Raw genomic sequence first — 24,568 nt, forward strand, 5'->3', positions numbered from 1 at the left:
TTGTGTACTTCTGTTTAAAGGGAAATGTTTTAGCTTTCCTGTAGTAATTTTCAGATTACATTAAGTGAGCTTTAGAGAGGGGGGAGGAGGAACCAGCTGAGGTTTAAAAAAATCCTTTTGGAATTGTATACTTTGAACGGATAGGTCAAGCTTATAAATCAAGGATTACAGCCTAAAGTTTTGACATGATCTATCAAATCATGGACATGTGGACGTATTAGTGTAAGTTCAACATACGAATTAGAAGATCCCAGAGGCATTATTATAACTTTTCTAGATATTTACCATTGACTTAACACTATAATCATTTCCTTCTTAATTTTCTATTTTAATGGTTTCAGAAAAAGTTCCTTAAACTATGAATACTAACTTTTCAATGCATTTTCATGGGTTATACAATACAGCCTCTATAATTCCAGTTCAGGTTAGTCCCTCCCTCCCTCTCTCTCACTGTCTCTCTCTCTCTCTCTCTCTCTCTGTGTGTGTGTGTGTGTGTGTGTGTGTGTGTGTGTGTGTGTGTGTGTATGTATATATATCCTCTGCTTTGCCCTAAACGTTTAATGATTTTGTTTCATACAATGCAGAAATCCATGTGTTGAAGGAGGGCAAAAGAACTTGGATAAAGTGCTCAAATTAACACAAATGCCAAGGCAATGAGTTAATTTTAGCATTCTGTGAAGTCTCTAAAGAAATCCATGAACCATTTTTAGAATTCCAGAAAATATCTGATGAAAAAGAAATTTAAAAGAGTCCATCCCAAAGTGAGTGATGACTCAGAACAGTATTTTGCAGTTGTGTCAGGCAAAGTACATCTGAAATCTGATGAGGACCGGCATTAATGCAGAAAAGGCCATGATGAGAACAAAACAATATGTTGAATTTACATGTTCAGACTTTTTGTAGGCGCTGGCAATTTTGATGAAGATTATTTAAGAACTCTATAAACATCTGGATGCGAGGAGGAGGAAAGTAACTTCACACTCAAAGGATGAAGTTAATATGGGGCTACTATAAATGGAAGAAAAGTAGTTTCTGGCACAGCTGTTTCCAATTTTGTTGAATATATCTTTCAAATCAAAATGCTCTTAGAAATATTATGCCACAGAAATCTTCACTTAAGTCACATTCAGCTCATGTGGTGAAATTTAGAGGGCCAAAGTTCTGAAAATAGCACCATGTCTGCAACAAAGGATTGTTGTGGATTTTCATTGAGTGGCAGGGCACTCGGGGGTGTTCACAGGAAAAGTTTTGAAAAGGCTGACAGCATTGGCACCAGATCCAATGCATCATTCATTCTTTCTTCTACTTGCAAGATTCAAGTTCCTCTATGCCTGTTCTATAGCAATAAAAGACTTTAAAAGATAGGTACCGGAACCAAGTTTTCTGGCTGTTAAATCACGTTCATGACCATCCTGCTATACTTTTCTAATTGCTACTATGTTCATAGCTGATTGTATAGGCCCCTGTAGGATTATATAGGATCCTATAGGAAACCCATTAGCAGAATGGATCTCTATCTTGATTAGTTTCACTCTACACCTGAGGACCATTTACCACATACCTTGGAAGTATCTACTTCCAAGTAGATACAGAATCATAATGAAGATTGGCCTTTGGGATTAGAGTAGGAAGGAACAATGGGAATATCAGTAGCAGGAATATTTCTGTCTTGAGAATGATCCTGCCCATGAAAAATATGGATCCAATCAACTCATGAAATTGTTACTAAAACTTGAGTCAATCACTTTAAGGCTGTATTGACATGGCCAACTGGAATACCTTATTTTTATGACTCAAAGATTTATCAGGCTGTATGAATGTAATGGTCACTAGAATACTAAATTACAAGTAAGTAAAATAAACAGGTGGTAATTTTTAGTCATAAAGAAGAAACATTAATAATGTGACCTGGCTGAAATGAAATTATACAAAGGAATTTGAATGACTGAATATGTTGGGCAATACCTCATCAATCAACTCCAGAGTTCCATCAATTCAGCAGTTCTAAGAAGGTTCCACACCCATTTGTACTATTCATGTGATCCTGAGGGCCTAGATAAACCTCCAAGTGGCCTCAACAAAACCGGTAGTAGCAGCTGCGGGAGGCTCCACCCACCTGCCCAGACATCATCACATCCTGTTTTTGATGCTCTGTGCATGCACAGAAGGTCCTATGCATGCGCAGAGATGTTGCACATGCAAGCTTCACATTTGAAAACTGGTAGCAAAGGTAAATCAATACCACCCCTGGTTCGGTTCCTTGGTGACACTTTTCTTATATTAATATTAGATGTTCCTTTTGAGTATACAAATATCCAATGGAAAAAAGGTATTTAATGGTAAAACTAGTACTTCTGTCTTAACGTTTCTTATAAATACTAATTTATTACTAATATATTGATGCACATTACTTCAGTTACCATTAATTAAATACTTTCTGTATCAAATGCAGGTTTAGAACCGAGGGAGACCACTGTACCTCAGATATCTGGTTGTGAAACCCTCTATGTGAAGTGGGGCCGTAGGACTCAGGTGGGCTTGTTGATCACGTACCTGGCTCCTTGCTGCGTGACAACAGCCCTGCCCGAGTTGCTGGAAGTGCTTGCCGGGTTGGCAGTTGAGACCCCCAGACTGATGGTCATGGGGGATTTCAACCTGCCATCGGCGCGGCATCTTCGGGGGCTCGGGAGTTCATGGCCTCCATGACAGCCATGGACCTGACTCAAGTAGCGGACGGCCCTACTCACATAGGGGGAGGCACAATAGATCTGATTTTTATCTCGGGTCAGTGGATGAACGATCTGGAACTGGGTGATATAGTCGTTGAACCTTTGTCATGGTCGGATCATTCCCTCCTTCGTCTGGACTTTTGGACCGCTACCCAACACCTCAGGGAGACGGGACCAATGCGTTGGTTCTGTCCCAGGCGCCTGATGGACCCGGAGAGGTTCCTGACGGAGCTTGGGCCGTTTCCTGAGGGACTGGTCCGCGGCACGGCCGAAGAACTAGTCATGGCCTGGGAACCCGGCGTAGGTCTCAACCAGCTCCTTGGTTTACTGAGAGGCTGAGGGAGATGAAACGCTGGAAAAGACACCTAGAGAGGGTCTGGCGGTCTAGCCATTCCGAAGCTGACTGAACACTGGTTAGGTCATTTATTCAGACCTACCTGGTGGCATTGAGGGAGGCTAAGCGTACATACGTTTCCTCCCTTATTGCATCGGCAGATAACCGCCCGGCCGCCCTGTTTCAGGTGACCTGCTCACTCCTGCATCAGGAGGCATGGGATGACCCCTTGCAGGGCAGAGCCGAAGATTTTAGTAAGTATCTGCACGATAAAATCGCTCAGCTCCGAGACGGTTTAGACAAAAATTGGGTAGATCCAGGTGAGAGGTCAGAGCCTCGTCTTGTTGAGATTGTTTGGGATGAGTTTGATCCTGTGACTCCTGAGGATGTGGACAGGTTGCTGGGTAGGCTTAATGCCACTACATGTTTATTGGACCCGTGTCCCTCCTGGTTGGTGCTGGCCACACAGGAGGTGACACGGGGCTGGCTCAAGGGAATTATTAATGCTTCTTTGTTGGAGGGGGTTGTCCCTCCTGCCTTGAAAGAGGCGGTGGTGAGACCCCTCCTCAAGAAGCCTTCCCTGGACCCAGCCATTTTAGGTAACTACCGTCCTGTCTCCAACCTTCGCTTTGTGGCGAAGGTTGTAGAGAGTGTGGTGGCATGTCAGCTACCCCAGTTCCTGGATGAAACAGTCTATCTAGACCCGTTCCAGTCTGGCTTTTGGCCTGGATACAGCACGGAGACAGCTTTGGTCGCGTTGGTTGATGATCTCTGGAGGGCTCAGAACAGGGGTTATTCCTCTGCCCTGGTCCTACTAGATCTCTCAGCGGCTTTTGATACCATCGACCATGGTATCCTGCTGTGCCAGTTGGAGGGTTTGGGAGTGGGAGGCACCGTTTATCGGTGGTTCTCCTCCTACCTCTCTGACCGGTCGCAGATGGTGTTGGCAGGGGGGCAGAGATCGACCATGAGGCGCCTCATGTATGGGGTGCCGCAGGGGTCAATTCTCTCGCCCCTCCTGTTCAACATTTATATGAAGCCGCTGGGTGAGATCATCAGTGGCTTTGGGGTGAGTTATCAACTGTACGCTGATGACATGCAGCTGTACTTTTCCATCCCGGGCCACCCCAACGAAGCTGTTGAAGTGCTGTCCTGGTGTCTGGAAGCCGTGCGGGTCTGGATGGGGAGAAACAGGCTCAAGCTCAATCCCTCCAAGACGGAATGGCTGTGGATGCCGGCATCCCAGTACAGTCAGCTACAACCACGACTGACTGTTGGGGGCGAGTCATTGGCCCTGATGGAGAGGGTGCGCAACTTAGGCGTTCTCCTGGATGGACGGTTGTCTTTTGAAGAACACTTGACGACTGTCTCCAGGAGAGCTTTTTATCAGGTTTGCCTGATCCGCCAGTTGCGCCCCTTTCTTGACCGGTATTCCTTATGCACAGTCACTCATGCTCTTGTTACCTCTCGTCTGGACTACTGCAATGCTCTCTACATGGGGCTCCCCTTGAGGAGCATCTGGAGGCTTCAGTTAGTCCAGAATGCAGCTGCATGGGTGATAGAGGGAGCTGGTCGGAGCTCCCATATAACACCAATCCTGCGCAGACTGCACTGGCTGCCTGTGGTCTTCCGGGTGCACTTCAAGGTGTTGGTTACCACCTTTAAAGCGCTCCATGGCTTAGGACTGGGTTACTTACGGGACCGTCTACTGCCACCGTTTGCCTTTCACCAACCCGTGCGCTCTCACAGAGAGGGACTCCTTAGGGTGCCGTCAGCCAAGCAATGTTGGCTGGCGGCCCCCAGGGGAAGGGCCTTCTCTGTGGGGGCTCCTACCCTATGGAACGAGCTTCCCTCTGGACTTTGCCAACTTCCAGACCTTCGGACCTTTCGCCGCGAGCTTAATACCGATTTATTTACCCATGCGGGACTGGCATAGAACTTTTTAGTTGTTTTTAGGGTTTTAAATTTTTAAATTAGGTTTTTGGATTTTAAAGGTATTTAAATTCGGGCTAAATTTAATAAGTTTTTTAACTGATATTTTATTGTATGTATTTTATTGTTGTTTTTATTCTGCCTGTTCACCGCCCTGAGTCCTTCGGGAGAAGGACGGTATACAAATTAAAATATTATTATTATTATTATTATTATTATTATTATTATTATTATTATTATTATTATTATTATTATTATTATTATTAGAAATCAATAATAAAATATTGATGTAGCTTTTCCTTTTAGTAAAACTATGATAATTATATGAGATCCTTGCATATCAAACTACATTTTTCTGCTTTCTAAGGAAGCTCCTTAGACATTTCATACATGTAGTCTGATTTCTATCCTTATCTTTATTACATAACTACCTAATTCAGAATTTAGTGAATCGGAAAACCTTCTGCTGCTTTGCCATAAAAAAAAAACCCCAAAATGTTTTAAGCTAATCCTGGGTCAAATGTTTGAGGGGTTTTTTCACCAAGCTTAGCAGTTTTTCACCTGTTTGCACCTCAAAGACTCATTATATGCAAGTAGATGTATGGAAAGGTTTAAAATGCTCAACAAAGGTTAGCACAGAAACCATTTTAATTATTCAACTTTGAAACCTTGGAACTTTGGAATTCTGAAGCCACCTGAGTGATTGACATTCACACATGATCACCAACCTCTACTCTATTCAGTCTGGAGGAGATTCAGGATTACTACACAAACTTTCAGCCTATACAGTGATTTATGTACTGATGTAGAATAAATTGCAGCAACTATAATGGTATAGTAAATTAGATGCTACTCAAACAAAATGATTTGCAAAGGTTGGCTAACATATAGCCATGGGTGCCAAACAAAATTGCTCTTTATAGTAAACTGTCTGGGATAGAGTTGGTACTCACATGACATAAGTCCTCCATGAATTCTTACTTCATTCAGGATTTTTTGTATGTGCACATAATATTCATATTAGGACTCATAGCCAAACTGTCAAGAATTTGGCGATAATAAAGTAAAACAACTGGATAAAAATAGTAACAGTAAAAAAATGAACACAAAATACTCTTTTACCTTGGAGTTTTTAAGGATTGTTTTTGTATCTTGATTTAGTTTTTTTCCTCTTAATCAAAATCTGATGACTGTAAGTGTTGAAGAATTTTAAGTAATAATAGTGGTGATGCTAATAATAGTATTAAAAGATTAGTTTAGAAAATAAGATTGGCATACTAAGAGCAGATGCAGCAAGTTACAGCAGATGAAAGAAAAGAAGCTGAAGAACAAGGATACCAAAGAATACCTGATCAAGAAATAACAACTGAGAAACAAAAAAGATTAAGGAACCACCACAAATACTAAAGTAGCAAATAACAGCTATAGCCAAGATCAGCAGAAATGAAGCTTGAATTGCACGCTGTAGGCAGAATCTTCCATTTCAGTCGAATCAGAAACATTTCTACCAATCCACCAATCTGATTCTCAGGTTGTCACCCAGACTCTGTTCAAAATTATCTGATATCTTTAAAGAAAGGGTGGGTTCAGTGATGAAATCCAATTTTTTTTACTACCAGTTCTGTGGGCGTGGCTTGGTGGGTGTGGCGTGGCTTGGTGGTCATGGCTTGGTGGACATGGCAGGGGAAGGATACTGCAAAACATCCATTCCCTCCCCACTCCTGGGGGGAGGATATTGCAAAATCTTCATTCCCACCCCACTCTGGGCCAGCCAGAAGTGGTATTTGCTGGTTCTCCGAACTGCTCAAAATTTCCGCTACCGGTTCTCCAGAACCTATCAGAACCTGCTGGATTTCACCTCTGGGTGGGTTAGAAGAATTTTGCCAGACGTCTCAAGGATAAAAACATATAGGTTTGCTTGGAATTGGACATTAGCTGCGTTAGTTCTATTGAGATACTGAGACCGTACCTTGTAGAATTATCTGAGATTAGTTTGAAACTGTTGGTCCTTAAAAAGTTTCATCTCTTCACTGCCACTTGTAGTCTGAATCTGTGCTTTTTCTGAATGAGAAGACTCCAGAGAAATAACAAGAGGTTGGGTCAGGATGGTACTCTGGGTGTTCATGAGAGAGACCAGGAGTTGTCCCTAGTCCTGAAACAGTCAAACCAAACCTGTACAGGTAGGCCCTACTTAGTCAGTTATATCTACATCACATTTAACTTGGATTATTGCAATGTGCTGTGAATTTCTTTATTTTAATTATAATGTCTGTTTGTTTTTTTAATTTCTTTATTATTTTGTTTGTTTTTAATTTTCTTACTTTCCAGGGTTTGTATGTTGTTCACTCTTTCATGGCTTTGAGCCACATATATGTCTCAGTAAGTAAATAAAATAATAAATTCGACTTTCTGTGGTTCTCTAGAACTATTACATGGTCAGTCATACATAATTCTTTCTGGATGATACTCTGCAAGGAATCAAGAAATACAATAGGAGAAGTAAAAGAATGCCTATTAATATTCATTATGTGTACTTTATGACTTTTATTTCATTAAGGGAATATTGACTTTACTTATTTATGTGTTTATTTAATGAGACGATATTCCATTGCAATCTAGTGATTTTTAGCAGCTTACATGATGTATAATATAGAAAAGCATTTAAAATATCCATGGAATATTTAAAGTGATGGCTTGAATAATGGTTATAAAAGCTACCAAACAATATAAACAGAATAAAATAGAGCAAAAGAAGATTAAAAACAAAAACAAAAGATGGAGAGACAGTGTATGAGTTTTGCAGAATGCTCCCCAAATATTTTGTTTTTAAGATTTTCCTGAAAACCAACAGGAAGGGGCGAAGGGCCTGTAAATATTTTCACAGCCCTCTTTTTGACTCGTGTAGTATGCAGGTCCTCAATGAAAGGCAAGTTGGTAGCAATTGTTTTTTCTGCAGTTCTAATTATTCTCTGAAGTCTGTGCCTGATTATTGGGTTGCAGAACCAAACCAGACATTTATAGAGGTGCAGATGACAGACTCAATGTTCAGTTTATTTAAGCATCTTCATAAGATTTGGTTCCCAGCCCCCTCATTACCCCTATTCTCCTCTTAACTATCTCCAACATTATGATCTTTGTCTTAAATCTGTTTCTTCTGAATAATTTGTAGTGTTCCAGGTTGGCTTCAGTTATTAGTGCTATCCTAACAGGTTTGGATTCCTGTGTTAGGACATCATGTTCTGTTTCTTTCCCATACTGTCTTCATTGGTATACAACTATCTAAGATTTAAGTGGTACTCCCTACTGGTATTGCTGGTATAGTTTCATGCCAATTTCTAAGTCTCCTTTCCTCCCTCATGTTTCTTTCTTTGTCTCCTGCATTGTTGGCCCCAGTCCTTGACAGAATATTTCGTTCTTGGCTTTAGATAGTTTTTGTCTTTTGTTCTAGTCTGAATGAAATTGGCAAGGTGACTGCTGAATTCCTCTTTCCTAGTGATTGTGAGATGTAATCCATTTTTTTTGCCAGAAGTCCTTCATATAGTTAGCAGAAACCATGGTTTAGGAACCCAAACACTTTGCAGTGGCACTATTTATATTGTTGACTTCTGCAATATTGTTATTCATCTTATGCCTTGACCCTTAACTCAGAAGACTGATGAAAACACTACTTGTCCTCTAACTTCTTTTACCTTTTTGTTCAGAGCTTCATAGTTTCTGGCAATCTATTCCCATTTCCTTTTGGCACTGTTGAAAAAGATAGACTTAGGACTTCAACAATCTCAGCAGCCTGTCTATCACATTCTGGATTTGGGCATCTGAAATACAATACACTGCCCACAACATCACATCAGGCTTGCTCCCTGTGGCCATGATTCCTCTCAGCAGCAAATCATCCTAACCAAGGCAGCTGTTTTTCCTCAAAGTGGTTCTTGGATTTCTTTGAATCATAGGTGGCAGAAAAGTCTTCTACTCTGTTTTGTGAAGCCAAAGTTGGTAAGACTTGTTCAAGTCTATCTACTGGAGCAGCATATAAATATGAGAAATTAAATAATAACTCCTAGAGAATGCAGAGTCATTACCCATGTTCCATAAAGTTTGGATCAGAAATACGAAGATGTAGGCCTGCTATTGACTTTAAAACAGGGATGGAGAGGTTCTGACTCTTCAGATGTTTTTGAACAATAATTCTCACCATTGGTAATCATTGGTAAGGATTCCTGAGAGTTTTGATTGAGTAACATTTGGAAAGCCAAAAGTTCCACCCCAGCTTAGCGCTGGAAAAAATTAAAGGGTATTCTAATCTAGCCTTGTATAAAAATAAGGTATTGGGGAAGGGGAATTTGAGGGGAGGGGTGAATAAAAGGAATTGTTGCCATGGCAGTTCCATGATACAGCACACTGCAGCTTTCACAGTTCCATAATAATGAGGCTATATACATCAGCTCCATAAAAAATCAGTAGGAATGATTTCAGCCTATATGGTTTTAAACACCAACTTTCATTTCAGAGTATTTTCTTGAAATCAGTACCCTCAACCTGAGACTGACTCATCCAGAAAATAAATGATTAGGAACATATGCCAGTCCTTCCCTCAATGCCATACACTAGCTCACACACATATATACAATGGTAGCATTGCAAGGATAACAGTTCTCTTCATCCAGAGGCAAAAAATTAAGTTCAACAGGATGGAAAATTCTGATGTCACACCTCTGCAGACTGGTCTCTATTAGGAATAATGTCATAGTTCTGATCATCTACATACATAATTAATATGGATAAATCCACTCAAAATAATTTAGGGGAACAGTGGAAATGTTGAGATGTAGCTGTCTTTTCTTTTTAAAAAATCTTTGCAAGGTTGGCAGTATTTTGGCATCAGTCCAGCCCACAATTGCACATGCTTAGATCCTATTGATTTAAATCACACTTAAACATGTGGTCTGGACTAAAGCCAAGGTTTAGCACACCAAGACCTTATAAAGGTATTTGTCTGCAACATGAATAGGGCTAAAATGGAGAAGGAATGTGGATGAACAGGCAATCCACACCCAACTCCTCTTCAGGTCCACCTCCTTTTTAAATGTACTGTAACTTGCTCACTAATGCCAAAATCTGAAAAGAAGTTACAGTACATTTGACCTTAACAATGTTATCCATGGAATCCCAGACTGGTAAGTTGGAAACATTATAAATGCATCAGTAGCCTCTTTTCAGAACTCTACTAGACTACAACTGGAAACATTGCTGGACCAAACTGTGTATTTTTTTGATATTAGGTAAAACATCTGGATACATATGATAGTTTATGCCCATGATACTAAATATAACTTCTTTGCTCAAATTTGTATCAAGCCATAGGAATGGGTATAAGTAGGACATTAAACAGAGGAGTTTGGGCCATCAGCAGTTAAGAGACTGGGGCCTTGGAATTAGCTGTTCTAATTTTGGTTATATATCTGGCCTGAGTTTTAGAGCTGTCGTATTTACATTGTGTATTTAAAGTCAGCTCTCACTTTCCATTGCATTCTAAATAATATTGCCTCCCCCTTAAATAGGACCTTATGCCATGCAAATTACTTGACTGTCTACATTCTAAATTAAAAACAAATCTGGAAAATTGGAGGGGGGAAGCCAAGGTAATGTAAAGCCTGCAAATTATGAGCTAATAAGTTTCAAATATTGTGCATAGCTATTTACTCTGCAGTTCAATAAAGAATATTGTTACTATGGCAACTACAACATCACATCACCAGTATGCAACTTTAAAGATGCAGATCTTTTCTTCCCTTGCTTTTTTTTTTTTTTTTTTTTACAAAAAAAGACATTTAGCAATATGGCATTTGAGCTGCCGGGTTTTAAACATGTTTTTAAATTATTTTTTGTAAAAGTGACAAACAACTAACTGGGTTTTGAAAAAAGAGAAACAGTTGAAAAAGAAAATGATTAGGATTTTTCTCCAATTTATTTTTTATTTTATTAAATGTCAGGTGTGGATTTAATGAGCCTTATACCATAAAGCATCTATTTGCTTCATTTTGGAGGCACATTTCGTATAGGATAGTTGCCCTCTCTAGTTTAATGAGTTCCTTAGAACAATGTGAGACTAAACCTTAGAATAGGACAGTTTAAAAAGGAAACCCAATTTGGTCAAAATAATACAAAAGTCAAAGCTAAAGAAATAGAAGTACTTGGTTTCATCTTGCAGATTATCTAAATATGCCATAACTGAATCACAGAAGTTCTTGTATATCCAAAAATAAAAACAGAATAACTTTGCATAATCTAGTCAAGGGGCATTGTTAAGAAATTCTGAAAACCAAACAAGCACATTCCAGAAAAAAATAGAAATCTATACTAATTAAACAGGCCAAAAAAGGAGAACAGAACAGAACAAAACAGGAAAAAAGAAGAGAAAACCCAATAAACGACTTGTTCTGAATCTGAAATAAAGACAATCTAAAATTTGACCAGTAGCTTTGAAGATAAACAAGCAGCACAATTGGAATGCTCAGAGCTGCTGTCTTGGAAGGAGGAAATGTCTTCCTGCCAATCTGTGAGCCCTCAACTATGAGGCTAGGGAAGGAATGGTTCCTTCAGAAGGTTTGATTCAACCCACAGAAAACTTCTAACAGGACAAAAATTCTCTTGGTTGAAAATTGCAATTGGTGGTATTTCAACCATGGTTACAAGTCTGATTGTCTCTGTCTCATTCTCTGTTATTATTTTGGATGATTCTTCACACCTGAAATGTGAGAAACAGCACCTAAGTGATTAATGAACAGAGATTAAACTCAATATATTTTTTTTAACCACGGTAATGAAACAATGTAAGAACGGTAGAGATTTTTGTGTCTATGTGCGTATGTGAGAAAGAAATTCCAATGTGGTGAGTTACACAATCATTTCATTATGGAGCTAGTTTAAGTACAATTATTTTTGGCACAACAGAAGGGCAAATGATTCAAGGAGAGAAAGTGCACAGACAAAAACAACAGATGGGAATCTTTTTTTTTTCCTTGAATGAACAATTATATTTAACAGAACAGAATATCATAATGAGCTACTAGTTTTATTAAAGATTAGAAGGCACTGCCAATGACGGAGATTATTAAAATTTTAAGAAAATATATTTAGGATATGATCAAATTATTTCTCTCTTTTTAAAATTATCGTGACCCTAATTATGGATTTTTACACATAAAGATAACTCTTTTAATTATTTATTGCAATATTTATGGATCACATTTTGTTATTCAAAACAAATATTAAAACAACTTAAACAAAAAATAAAAGCATGAAGTGAAAACATCTTTTTTTTAAATTAAATGCTAAGGATACACAGTGACTTTGAAATTCAATTCAGAAACTATTCAGACTAGATTTGAACAGATCCTGACTTTTATTGACTAGCATAAAAACTGTGACTTTTATATATTATTTTATTTTTTTAAATAACAGGATGATATTTGCAAACTCAATAAATTCGAAAAAGAAGAAGTTGGTCCAATTTCAAAGAAATGGGTATCAAGGTTTAATCCATCCTGCCCTACTTTTCAGTCATGAAAAAAGTAAATGCCTGTAATGTTCTTGTTTGGGAATAGAGTTAGATGAAACTGGTTGTAGAATTAAATAATCTTCTGTGAAAATAGTAAATATGGTAGAGAAGATTCTTGGTAGAAAGAGGAAAGGGTTTTGGGATCTTGCGATAGAATCTGAGTGATATAGCGATGCTCATAAATTCCGGTTGAATTGCCTTCATTTCATGCATGCTTCATTTCTACACCAAGCCGTATTTTGACAAACCTCCTGTTCTGCTCAGAGAAGCCCTGAGAACATTCAGCAGTTCTAGATCCAAAGTTCTAAGGTTAGACTTTTTAAAATGTTCTTGCCATCCTCAAAGATCTGGCTACCATAGGCAGATCAAACTAACTCCTCTCCCTAAACACATCTCATCTTCACTCAAAATGCATGTATTGCATAGTCCTTTCATTGTTTTCATCCTTTTTAATCAGTGCAATGGCTTGTCTTCTCTGTTTTAGGAAAAGATTGGACAACCAGAATGGTATAGGGTCTGCTAATTGTGCAGTGGGTTGGACCAGAAGATCTCCAAGGTCCCTTGATTATTCTCATCTAGATCAAATCCTGAATCAAACTACATTAGACCACACCAAACTCTATCAAAAGAACATATAAAAGTCAAAATATGTCTCCTCTCCTTTCCTGGATTTTTCATTTCCATTGCCACACCTGCAAATGTTAATCTAAGTAATAGCACTCCCTCTTTTATCTGTTTTTCCCCACAATGATTATTAGTCAAGTGCTGTTTTCCATAGACTCTCATCTCCATTATCTGTGTCTATCCTAAGGCTAGGAGAGTTTATTAGAAAAACAGTGTTCTTTGAAAGGAAACAGTGAATCTCTCTATCTTTGTCCTTCTGCCTATCACTCAGTTTATCTATCTATCTATCTATCTATCTATCTATCTATCTATCTATCTATCTATCTATCTATCTATCTACCTACCTACCTACCTACCTACCAACTATCTATCTATCTATCTATCTATCTATCTATCTATCTATCTATCTATCTATCTATCTATCATCTTCAAAAGGGCAATAGATTCTCAAAAAGGGGCATTTTACTTACTTTTGTTTTATATTTTGCATATATATGAACAAATAATTCATCAACTTGCAATTTATTAAACATTATCTTCTAATAGAGCAATTAGCCACCAAAATTCTAATACGCTGGAAATATATAACATATTTAAAAAGAAGGGGGATTTAATGGCTTTTTCCCCATCTCCATGTCTGAGTCAATATTTACCAGAAATAACAATCATTTCCCCCCCTAGAAAGATAAGAGAACTACCCAAATTCTAAATGACTGGAAAAGAGAAAATATCTTTCTCTTTTATCCCTATCTTTAAGATCGCAACTGGAATACCGCATCCAGTTTTGGTGACCACGATACAAAAAAGATGTTGAGACTCTAGTCTAGAAAGGGTATAGAGAGCAGCAATTAGGGGATTGGAGTCTAGACTGTTTGATGAATGAATGCAGGAACTAGGAATGTCTAGTCTAATGAAAAGAAGGAATAGGGGTGACATAGCAGTCTTCCAATATTTGAGCGGTTATTACAGAGAGCAGGGGGTCAACCCCTGAGGGCGAGACAAGATGAAATGGATGGAAGCTTAACAAAAAGATATCCAACATTGAATTAAAGGATAAATTTCCTGACATCTTTAAAGAAAAATAACAAAGCACCATCCAAATATAAAACATTTGTGCCAAGCTATCACAGAAAGTGTTCTATTCCAGTATAAAAATAGCTACTTTCAAAAATTATTTAAAAATAAAGCTCTACTAAAAATAGAAAAGTCCATGTTCTCTGACCTGTTGCTGTTTTGGGTTGGTTGCATGAGTCATTGGCTATGAAATGAAATGTTGCGTATCACTTGTGTAAGTGTGAGAATGTATCTGCTATTGTGGCTGCAAATATAATAAAGCATGAGTTAAAGAAATGGTCTTATATATGTGATAGTCTAACAGCAAAAATACGACCAGAGGCACTCACACAAAAAGTAATAATAGATTTATTTCTCTCTCTCTTCCTCCTACCAGGAAAATCTTCCACAATAAATTATACTGGAAGAGGGAGACATATACAGGGAGCATTTATTCTCCAAGTACTTTGATAGGCATGGTATGTGGAAGTGATAAACTCAGTAGCTAGCGATTCAAACACTATCATGCCATTCAAAATGCACACGTACATACATAAACACACACACTCTTTCTCCATATATGGAACCAAAATTTCATGTTTGAGATACTGCACGAACAACAACACATTCTTGGAATCTTTGAATCATATTTTCATAAGTCTCTGAATCAATTTGAAAATATTTGATATTTGTTTGTTTGTTTGTTTTACCATATTTTTCGGCATATAAGATGCAGCGGAGTATAAGATGCACTTTAGTTTTTGGGGAGGAAAATAAGAAAAAAGATGATTGGCAGGTGGATTGGCCTCCTGGAATATCCCCAATCAGCTGTTTCCAGAGGTGAATTTTAGCAACAGTTTCCTTGGTTGTGAGCTCTGTGCCTTGCTTTTTTTTCTGCTTTTTTTTCTGCCTCTGAAACTCTGTTTCAGAAAAAACTTTTTCTGCCTCTGAAAGCCTCTGAAATTTTGAAACAGAGCTTCAGAAAAAAAGCCTCTGAAGCTCTGTTTGGGAGCTTCTTTTCTGAAGCTCTATTTGGGGGCTTTTTTTCTGAAGCTCTTTTTGGGGCTTTTTTTCTAAGTTCCGTGAAGCTCTGTTTGCGGGCTTTGTTTCTGATGCTTTTTTTCAGCCTCTGAAACCTCCGTTTGAGAAGCTGGATGGGGTTACATTCATAGTATAAGACACAGCCAGATTTTCACCCTCTTTTTTTGGGGAAAAAGGTGTGTCTTATACTCCGAAAAATACGGTATTTATTTTTCATATTTCTAAACTGCCTATCTCTCTCAAAGAGGGGCTCTGATCCCTTTAATCAGTTTGAATCAAACTGAATCGCCCATTAGAAAATGTGCATATGGTTTATTAATCAGGGACTAAGTTAGTGTATATCTTGTGACTGATATCAAATCTAGATGTTTATTGTCAATGAGATTCTAGCAGAGCAATAGCTTAGTCATTGTCACTAGGTGAGGTTGCAACCTTTATCAATACAATTTCATTGAATCATACAAATTCTATAATTCTGTTAGAAAATTGAAGCATCGATTTCATTTGAATATTCATGAAAAAATATGAAAATTAACTTAGAGTCTTTTCTTTAAATGTTCAAAACTCCTACTACTTATGTCTATGGAGATTCTCAGTCATCCAGGTCATGGTTGTTCCAAAGGTGTTTTCTTTCAAAAGGTAACTCGACTTTCTTGTTTTGCTTGAAGATGTTTCACTTCTCATCCAAGAAGCTTCTTCAGTTCTGAAGTTCAGAACAGAAGTTCAAAACTTCAGAACTGAAGAAACTTCTTGGATGAGAAGCAAAATGTCTTCAAGAAACAGACTCAGACTCAATCCATCCAAGACGGAGTGGCTGTGGATGCCGGCACCCCGGTACAGTCAGCTGCAACCGCTGCTGTCTGTTGGGGGCGAGTCACTGGCCCCAACAGAGAGGGTACGCAATTTGGGCGTTCTCCTGGATGGACGGCTGTCGTTTGAAGATCATTTGGCGGCCGTCTCCAGGAGAGCCTTCTACCAGGTTCGCCTGGTCCGCCAGTTGCGTCCCTTTCTGGACCGGGATGCCTTATGCACTGTCACTCATGCTCTCGTCACTTCCCGCCTGGATTATTGCAATGCTCTCTACATGGGGCTACCCCTGAAGTGCACTCGGAGACTCCAGTTAGTCCAGAATGCAGCTGCGCGGGTGATCGAGGGAGCTCCTCATTGCTCCCGGGTAACACCGCTCCTGCGCAGTCTGCACTGGCTACCTGTGGTCTTTCGGGTGCACTTCAAGGTTTTGGTTACCACCTTCAAAGCGCTCCATGGCTTAGGGCCCGGGTACTTACGGGACTGCCTGCTGTTACCTTATGCCTCCCATCGACCCGTACGCTCTCACAGAGAGGGTCTCCTCAGGGTGCCGTCCGCCAAGCAATGCCGGCTGGCAGCCCCCAGGGGGAGGGCCTTCTCTATTGGAGCACCTACACTCTGGAACGACCTTCCCCCCGGTTTGCGCCAAATATCTGACCTTCGGACCTTTCGCCGGGAATTAAAAACTCATTTATTTATTCAAGCGGGACTGGACTGACTGATTTTTTAAATTCCAAATTTTAAAGTTTTAATCCTTTGTAATTTTATATGGGGTATTTTAGGTTAGGTCAATCTGACAGTTTTAATTCGGCCACTATTGAATAGGTATTTTAAATTGATATTTTAACTTTGTATACTTGCTGTTTTTATTTTTGGCTGTACACCGCCCTGAGTACTTCGGGAGAAGGGCGGTATAAAAATTTAAATAAATAAATAAATAAATAAGTAAAACAAGGTGCCTTTTGAAAAAAAAGCACCTTTGGGACAACCATGACCTGGATGATAGAGAATCTCCTTCTAATGTGAGGGTTTCAATCATGGCTGCCAGACCAAGGTCCTTGAAGCAAAACCAGTACAAACATATAACATACCTCCTGACAAAACACCTTTGGTCCTACTATTTATAATAAATACACACAATCTCATATTTGCTGGATGAGCAAAGCAACTCCAAAAGCATGTTATTCTATACCATGCTTCCACTGAGTTCTAACTTGTAGGACTTTGAAATACAGTAGGTTGAGTTAGAACACTTTAGTTATTGGTATTCAATTTTCTGTGCTATTGACCAGTGTATGCTTTGGAGTCAGCTATCCCATTTTTGGAGCTAAAGGCACAGTTTGCAGTGTTTCATTTTCTTCTCAGATATATTTTCCGGAAGATTGTGTTGTGAGAAATTCTGTGTCAAGTGCAGCATAAACATTTCTCATGGTTTTGATGTTAACACTCTTTTAATTTATCACCTATGTTCTTTGAGGATATAGGCTGAAGTAACTGAGCTGTCCTATATGACTTAGGTGAAGAAGTGGATGACCAGAATTGATTCTCCTGCAGGCTAGTGGACAGAATGAGAAAATTATGATTTTTTAACACTTCAGTGCCTTCATTTTCTACATTTTAATTGCTTATGCTAGGATGTGATGGTGATTTACATACTGTTTTCTTGTGCTAATTATTATATTTTATCACCTGTCTCTTTTTTTAGTTTGCAACACATCTTGAAAACAAACAAACAAAAATGTTTCTCTATATGAAGGTTCTTTTTTTGTTTTAAATCCTCTGTTTATAACTATTATAAATAAAGGAGAAATAAAGTATGGAAATATGAAGCAGAAATAAGTTAAAGGCCCTGTTCTCTCTTTTTCAAAAGCCATTATTATATAGAAGATAATAGTTTATCATGGCCATCATTAAGCACATATGTTCAAAATTCCTGAATACTTTTCCTGGAAAATCATTACATTCTTACTTTTTCATTATGACATCAATTAATTTATGAATGAATTAGTAAGGCATTTATGTTGTCAGAATGTTGAAAAAGGGTAAGGCTGCAGGTGTAGATGGTGTAATTGGAGAAATAATAAAACATGGATGCGATTTGCAACTGAGGTTTTTTATTTATTTACTAGATTTATTTGCCTTACTTAGGTAATACATATGTAAAGATTCCATCTGTGGTTTACAATTGAAATAATTTTGCCATTGTTCTCCATACAAAGGAAAAGACAACAAGATAAGTGTGAACAGAGGGAATTGATTTCTAAGTTTTTCTGGAAAATCAACTTGCAGAACTCTGATTGAAGGAATACAAAAATAAACAAATTTTGAAAAATATTCTTTTGATTTTGAGGAGGTGGCATTTCCCAGACTTATGGTTCTGAGAGAGTTAAATTTGTCTTCCCTGGTGATGGGTTCTGAGATAGCATAAGAGTTCATAACCACCATGACAGCCATGGGCCTATCCAGGGCCCTATTCAGAACATAACCTCAATCTGGCTCTGGTAATCACCCCAACTAGAGGAACAATGGAGTACAATACTGTGACACCCACTTCCAATTTGTAGAGCCAATCCAGAAGGATCCCTTGGTCAACTATATTGAAACCATTGACAAGTCAAGAAGAACAAGGACAGATGCATAACCCCTGCCCTTATTGCAGTGTTAGAGCAGTGACATGATGTTGAGGGAGCCTTCACGGGCTTATGTATCATAGTCACATCAGGTCCTGGTAGCCATGAGATTTTCTAGCGCTGACTTCTGATGTATGGAAGCAGAACTTCTTAGATTGGTCTTTCCCCACAACTAATGCAGCCAGATAGAGAGAGATGGGAGTTATTCCTGACAATCTGATGCATGATCCAGCTATGTTCTTGGCTGTTGCCTGAAATGAAAGAGCAGCCAAGGTGTCAGCATTCCAGAAAAGACCCCAACTCCAAGTAAAAACTCTGAAGCAAGCATTTTTCAAAGTTCTATTTACTAGAATAGGTAAACTGGCACATCTGGGAAAACCTGAATCTGAGAGGTCCGGGTTTTTCCTCAGTAAATCAAAAAACCCCAAACCATCCCCTCACTCCTCAGTCAATCACATGCTCCAATCACCATCCGTCCCATCTCGAGACAGCAGTCTGACCACTCCTTCTCCAGATGCAGGATTGGCCTGACCTTGACCAACAGGAATAATGCTATTACATCTAGAAACCCCTCTACTAAATCCCCCCTCCTACTTTCCCCACATGAGAAAATGGCAGCACAGAAGCTTCCAGCCTAATATGGCTTCCAAATCTGACACAAGGCTTTAGATCAGATCACACCCATGCAAACTCTTCCCCTTGTTTGGATCCTGTCAAACTCTATGGTTTACAGAGGAGTTTTGGGTAATGAAATGGGAAAGGAGATGTCTGTGGCATTGATGGTGGTCGAGACAGAATGAACTTGGCAGAAAATAAATGAAAGTAAATAAATTATTAAGGCCTACCTTATGGTGGCTTGTGTCTCTGCCCTTATTGCAATCCCAGCTGGCTATTTGTGGATTGCAATAATCTCTCCTCTTCTGTGTAACCTATGTGTGAAGCCATAGGGCAATATCTTCTGTCACCATTGGGTGAACTATTATTGTATACAGATGGTACCCTGTTATGTCAGAGTTTCTTGCAAAAATCAAATCCAGAAGCACACACAAATAAACTGATTCAGCAAGATTAATTAACTTCTTTATATACAAGAATATATATACAATACCAATAGTTGATTCTTCAATGTGGTAGAAGTCACATGCAGAACACAAGATAGGAGAGAACAGTTAGTTTCATTTCAGCAGAGCAGAAAAGCCTGCACAGACTGCTTAGTTTCAGTTTCAATTTTCTACACAGACTCAGAAACTGCAGACTAAGACCTGCCCTGGCTCCAGTCTGTCTCAGCTCCCATTGACTGACTTAGTTGCTATGCCTATTCATTGGCTGATCTTGTTACTAAGTATCTGCCAGTTCATGAATAATCTGACATGTTATATAGCAAATTTAAAGATACTGCTGATATCCTGTCCTGTGAAACCTATGTGTAAGGAGGCTGTAGGGTCTGCATAGGGAATGACAGGCTTCAGATGAACCCTACCAAATCTGAGTTTAATCTGGGTTTGGGAGTCTTCTGGATCCTAGATTTTACCATCTGTGGTATTGGATGAGGTGGCCATGACCCAGACTGATCTGGTGCATAATCTGGAGGTATCCATTTTCTTCTGGGTGCATTCAAGGTACTGGTTTTCAATTTTAAAATCCTGCATGGCATGGAACCATTTTAAATTGGGAATGTTTCTTCCCAGTTTTATCTACACACACATTATTGTTTTTAATTGTATTCCACCCAGAGTCACATTGAGAAGGCAGCTATAAAATTTGTTAAATAAATAAATAAAGGGCAAACTGGATCTGTCAACAGAAACACAAAAGAAAATTGAATGCAGAGGTTATTGTTTATGTAAGAAGCTCATGTGGTAAAACAAGAAGAAATAGAGTAAAGAATGAATAATGAATTAATCCTCAATTAATATGTCATTTCAAAAATGAGTAGCTGGTACATGTTTTCCTTTAGAAAAGAAATTGGCTGAAGAAGGAAGTATGGTGGAGAAAAAAAAGACAGAAAAGGAAAAGTTGAAGAAGGAAGAATCCCTTGGTCCTTTGAGGGAGATGGGTGGTTTAAAAATGTGAAAAATTAATGAAAATAAATAAATAAATAAATAAGAAAGAAAGAGCTGAAAGCTCTGGCACTGAGCCAAGGATTAAGGATTAAGGACAGAAGTTTGTGGGATCATCAGCAGAGCAGTAGTATCTTGACAGAAGCAGCTGACAAGCCCCATAGGTTGAACAGGAATAGAGCAGAATATTAGCAAAAATCAGCTATTATAGTAAATGAAACATGCCACTCTCTGCCATATTATATGCCAGTGAGACAGTGATGTAACTGGTTCCAGAAACCCTCAAGAAATAGTGGTAAAGGATGGTAACAGAACAGAAGAGTCCCCGAAGGCTGAAACTCCAAAATCTAAGTGTTGGCAAGGGAAAGAATTTAGCAAGGGGCAATCCTGAAAGGCAACAACAATCACTACCACTTGGGGAGGATTAACAGTGGCCTTTGGGAAGTGTTGAAGATGACAATACCAGCCCTCTACCCAGCACCTAATCAACTGGGTATAGTTGAATTTAAAAAGAAGTAGACTTAAATAGGGATAAAATAAAAAGAGGTTAAGACTGTGGATATCTGTGGACTGTATGTATAGAAATTCAGTGTAGAATTCAGAACTAAATATGAAAGGCTGTTAGATTGTAGACTTGTAAAAAAAAGTAGAACCAGATAGGGATTCTCTTTATTTATTAAATTTATATAGCTGTCCATATTAATGAAGACAATTTGGGGCAGCCAACAAATGCAAACAAAAAATAAAAAGAAACAAGTATTATTTATATATATTATAATTATTTATATATTATAACAAAGTGAAAGACACAAATTGCAGGAGAGGGAGATAAAAATGTCCAACTCATTTTTGGTGTTGGATTGCCAGGCCTGACAACATAACCAAGACTTAAGGACTTTCTGGAATATTGAATCAAAAAGATTAAAATGGAATAGTCAAAAGCAAAAGTAAAAATAATTCCCGAGACTAAAAAACAGATTGCATGATAGGGAAATCTTCATTTATTTATTTATTTTGTAATAAGATTCTTGGGAGGGAATGGTTTAGCTTCCTGGTTATTCTGTCATTGTCCTCCAAATCAGATCAACAACAATAATAGTTAACTCAATTAATTCAATTTAGATTGGCACATTTCAGTGAACCATAAACTAACTATATCTTCAGTTGGTGTATCAATGCATTTGATGTAAACATAAATGATATATAAACCTTTTGAAGCTTTTAGTTGAAGGGTAATAACTTAAGTAAACAAACACAAACATTATTTTGTTGGCCATTTGTTTCTTTGTGTTAATATGAACCATGTGAGTCATGCGTTTTTCTTAACCATTTCTTTTTTTTTTTTTAACTCATTTATTTTCAGGGAACCATTACCCAAATCTAGGTAGAGAGGAGCTTCATATTGTTTTCTTTAAGGTTTTCCCTAGAAGGCAGATTGCATTTAGTGTAGATAAGTTCCGCTCCATAGAAAACAATTTCTATTCTTTTGCAAAAGATAGTATCTTCCAAGAAAATGTAACTCGGTTTTTAATATTTGTGTTATATTGTGATGCAAAGTTTCATTGCTTGGAATTCTGCAAGTTGGAGTCCTAACACAGGGTAGGGATATGGGGGAAAGCTGTTGAGCCCCTACATTCCGGGAAATTGGACTTTGTGTTTGAAATCTTGATTTGGGTGCAAATGATATTGTTTTCCCAGGGGGAAAAAATCTGCAAATGGTACTCCCCAATTGAAATAGTTTTGCCACAGAATTCTGTTTCTGCCCTGGTGGTGCAGTGGTTAGAATGCAGTATTGCAGGATAACTCAACCCACAGTCTCGAGTTCAATCCTGATGGACTTGAGGTTTGACTCAGTCTTCCATCCTTCCTAGGCTGGTAAAATGAGGACCCAGATTGTTGGGGCAATATGTTGACATTGTAAACTGCTTAGAGAGTGCTGTAAAGCACTATGGAGTGGTATATAATTCCAAGTGCTACTACTATTGCTATTCTCCCTAACATCTGCTGAGATTGTTCCCTCCCCTCTCCGATTTTCCCTCTTCTCTTGAATTAAAAATTCCCAACTCTCTTTCAGATTTTAAGAATTTGAAATTCTAGCCAGTGCCTTCCAGTTTCTGAGATTCCCAAATTTTTCCTCTGTTTCTCTTTTTAGCAATACCAATAGCATTTAGGCTTATACACACATCTGTAGCACATTAAAGCAATCTCCGGGTGGTTTACAATGTAGAAGCATTATTTGCATATTGCTCCCAACAATCTGGATCTTTATTTTACCAACCTCAGAAGAATGGAAGGCTAAATCAACCTTGAGCCCCATCAGACTCTAAATCTAGGCTGTGGGTAGAGTTTGCCCAAATATTGCATTCTAACCACTGTGCCACCAGGGTTCCATCTTTTTGCCACCACTTACGACATAGTACAGGACCCTTGATAGCCTTATATGAACACCCTTGGAGCAATTTAACATTTTAGGTCTCATGGAATGTGACCTCTGCCTGGAACATGACTAACTACTTTATTTTATTAAATTACAAATTGGGTGTTGCTACAGATAAATGCCATTGTGCCTAAAAGGTTGTATCATAGAGCAATCTTTTTATACGACAATGCATTACACTCTGTTGATAATTTTTAAACTAAAGTTGGTCGTATTGCAGTCATAGTATGTTCTTAAATTCCTTTATTGCTGAGGTGTAATAGTCCTTTTGTTCATGCTCATCTTTGCTCTCAGCACAGTGCATATAATTATAGCTTATTAGTGCTTAATCTTGCAAATGTTTTTTGAATTTTGTTCTGCACAATGTGTTTCTGAAGGGACTGTTATTGTCATAACTCAGTGCAGTAAGTTAGTAAATGGGAGAATATCTAGTGACAAATTTCCCTGCTAGACTAATTTGTTTTACTGGCTGACATTTCAAATGGTTTGATAAAATGCAAAGTGTTGGGTCAAGATAAGCAAAGCTTACAATAATGAACAAAGAGAGGTGAGCTCTCCTTCAATACTGTTTATATTAGATGGGTTCAAAATGAGTTCTTCCAGTTCACTCTCCTTAGATAAAACACACTTTCTGCAAATAGAAGAAGCTTAGTGGTCCACAGCAGGGGTCTCCAACCTTGGTCCCTTTAAGACTTGTGGACTTCAACTCCCAGAGTCCCTCAGCCAGCTTTGCTGGCTGAGGGACTCTGGAAGTTGAAGTTCACAAGTCTTAAAGGGACCAAGGTTGGAGACCCCTGGTCCACATGACATATATTTCTCCCTCTGATTTTCTTCTTGACTTCTCCACCCAGTTTGTGTATTGTCCTAGTGCCCTAATCGATACGGCCTGTCTGCAGTGAAAGGGAAAACAGAAGAAGCCAAAACAGTGGCCAAGAAAAGATTTGGGTGACTCAAGAGGGAATGTGTCCCTTTCTAAAGTTGTCCCTTTAATGAAATCCAGAGTTGTGACCTAGATTTGCCTGCAATAGCTCTTTGACGATAGCAACACTTTCCTGCTGTTACAGTACTAGGTACCAAATAAAGGGCTATGTAGAACATGACCTGAGTTTTGGAAGATCTTCCAAAACCATAATCTACATTCCTTCCTTCCTGAAAGTAAGATGACTCAGAATCTCTTAGGATTTTGGACAACACTGTAGTTAATGCACACTGCTTTTTGTTCTGAGCACCAATTTAAGTTCTGTCTCAAAATTAGATGATAGATGAAAAAAAAACTCCATTTGGTGAAGAGAATCAGAATAGATTTTTGTATTTTTTTCCCTGACATATCATAATTTTTCCTGCTACTGCATCGAGAACTCAG

This window comes from Ahaetulla prasina, chromosome 1 (assembly GCF_028640845.1).
Source record: "Ahaetulla prasina isolate Xishuangbanna chromosome 1, ASM2864084v1, whole genome shotgun sequence".
Lineage (NCBI taxonomy): Eukaryota > Metazoa > Chordata > Lepidosauria > Squamata > Colubridae > Ahaetulla > Ahaetulla prasina.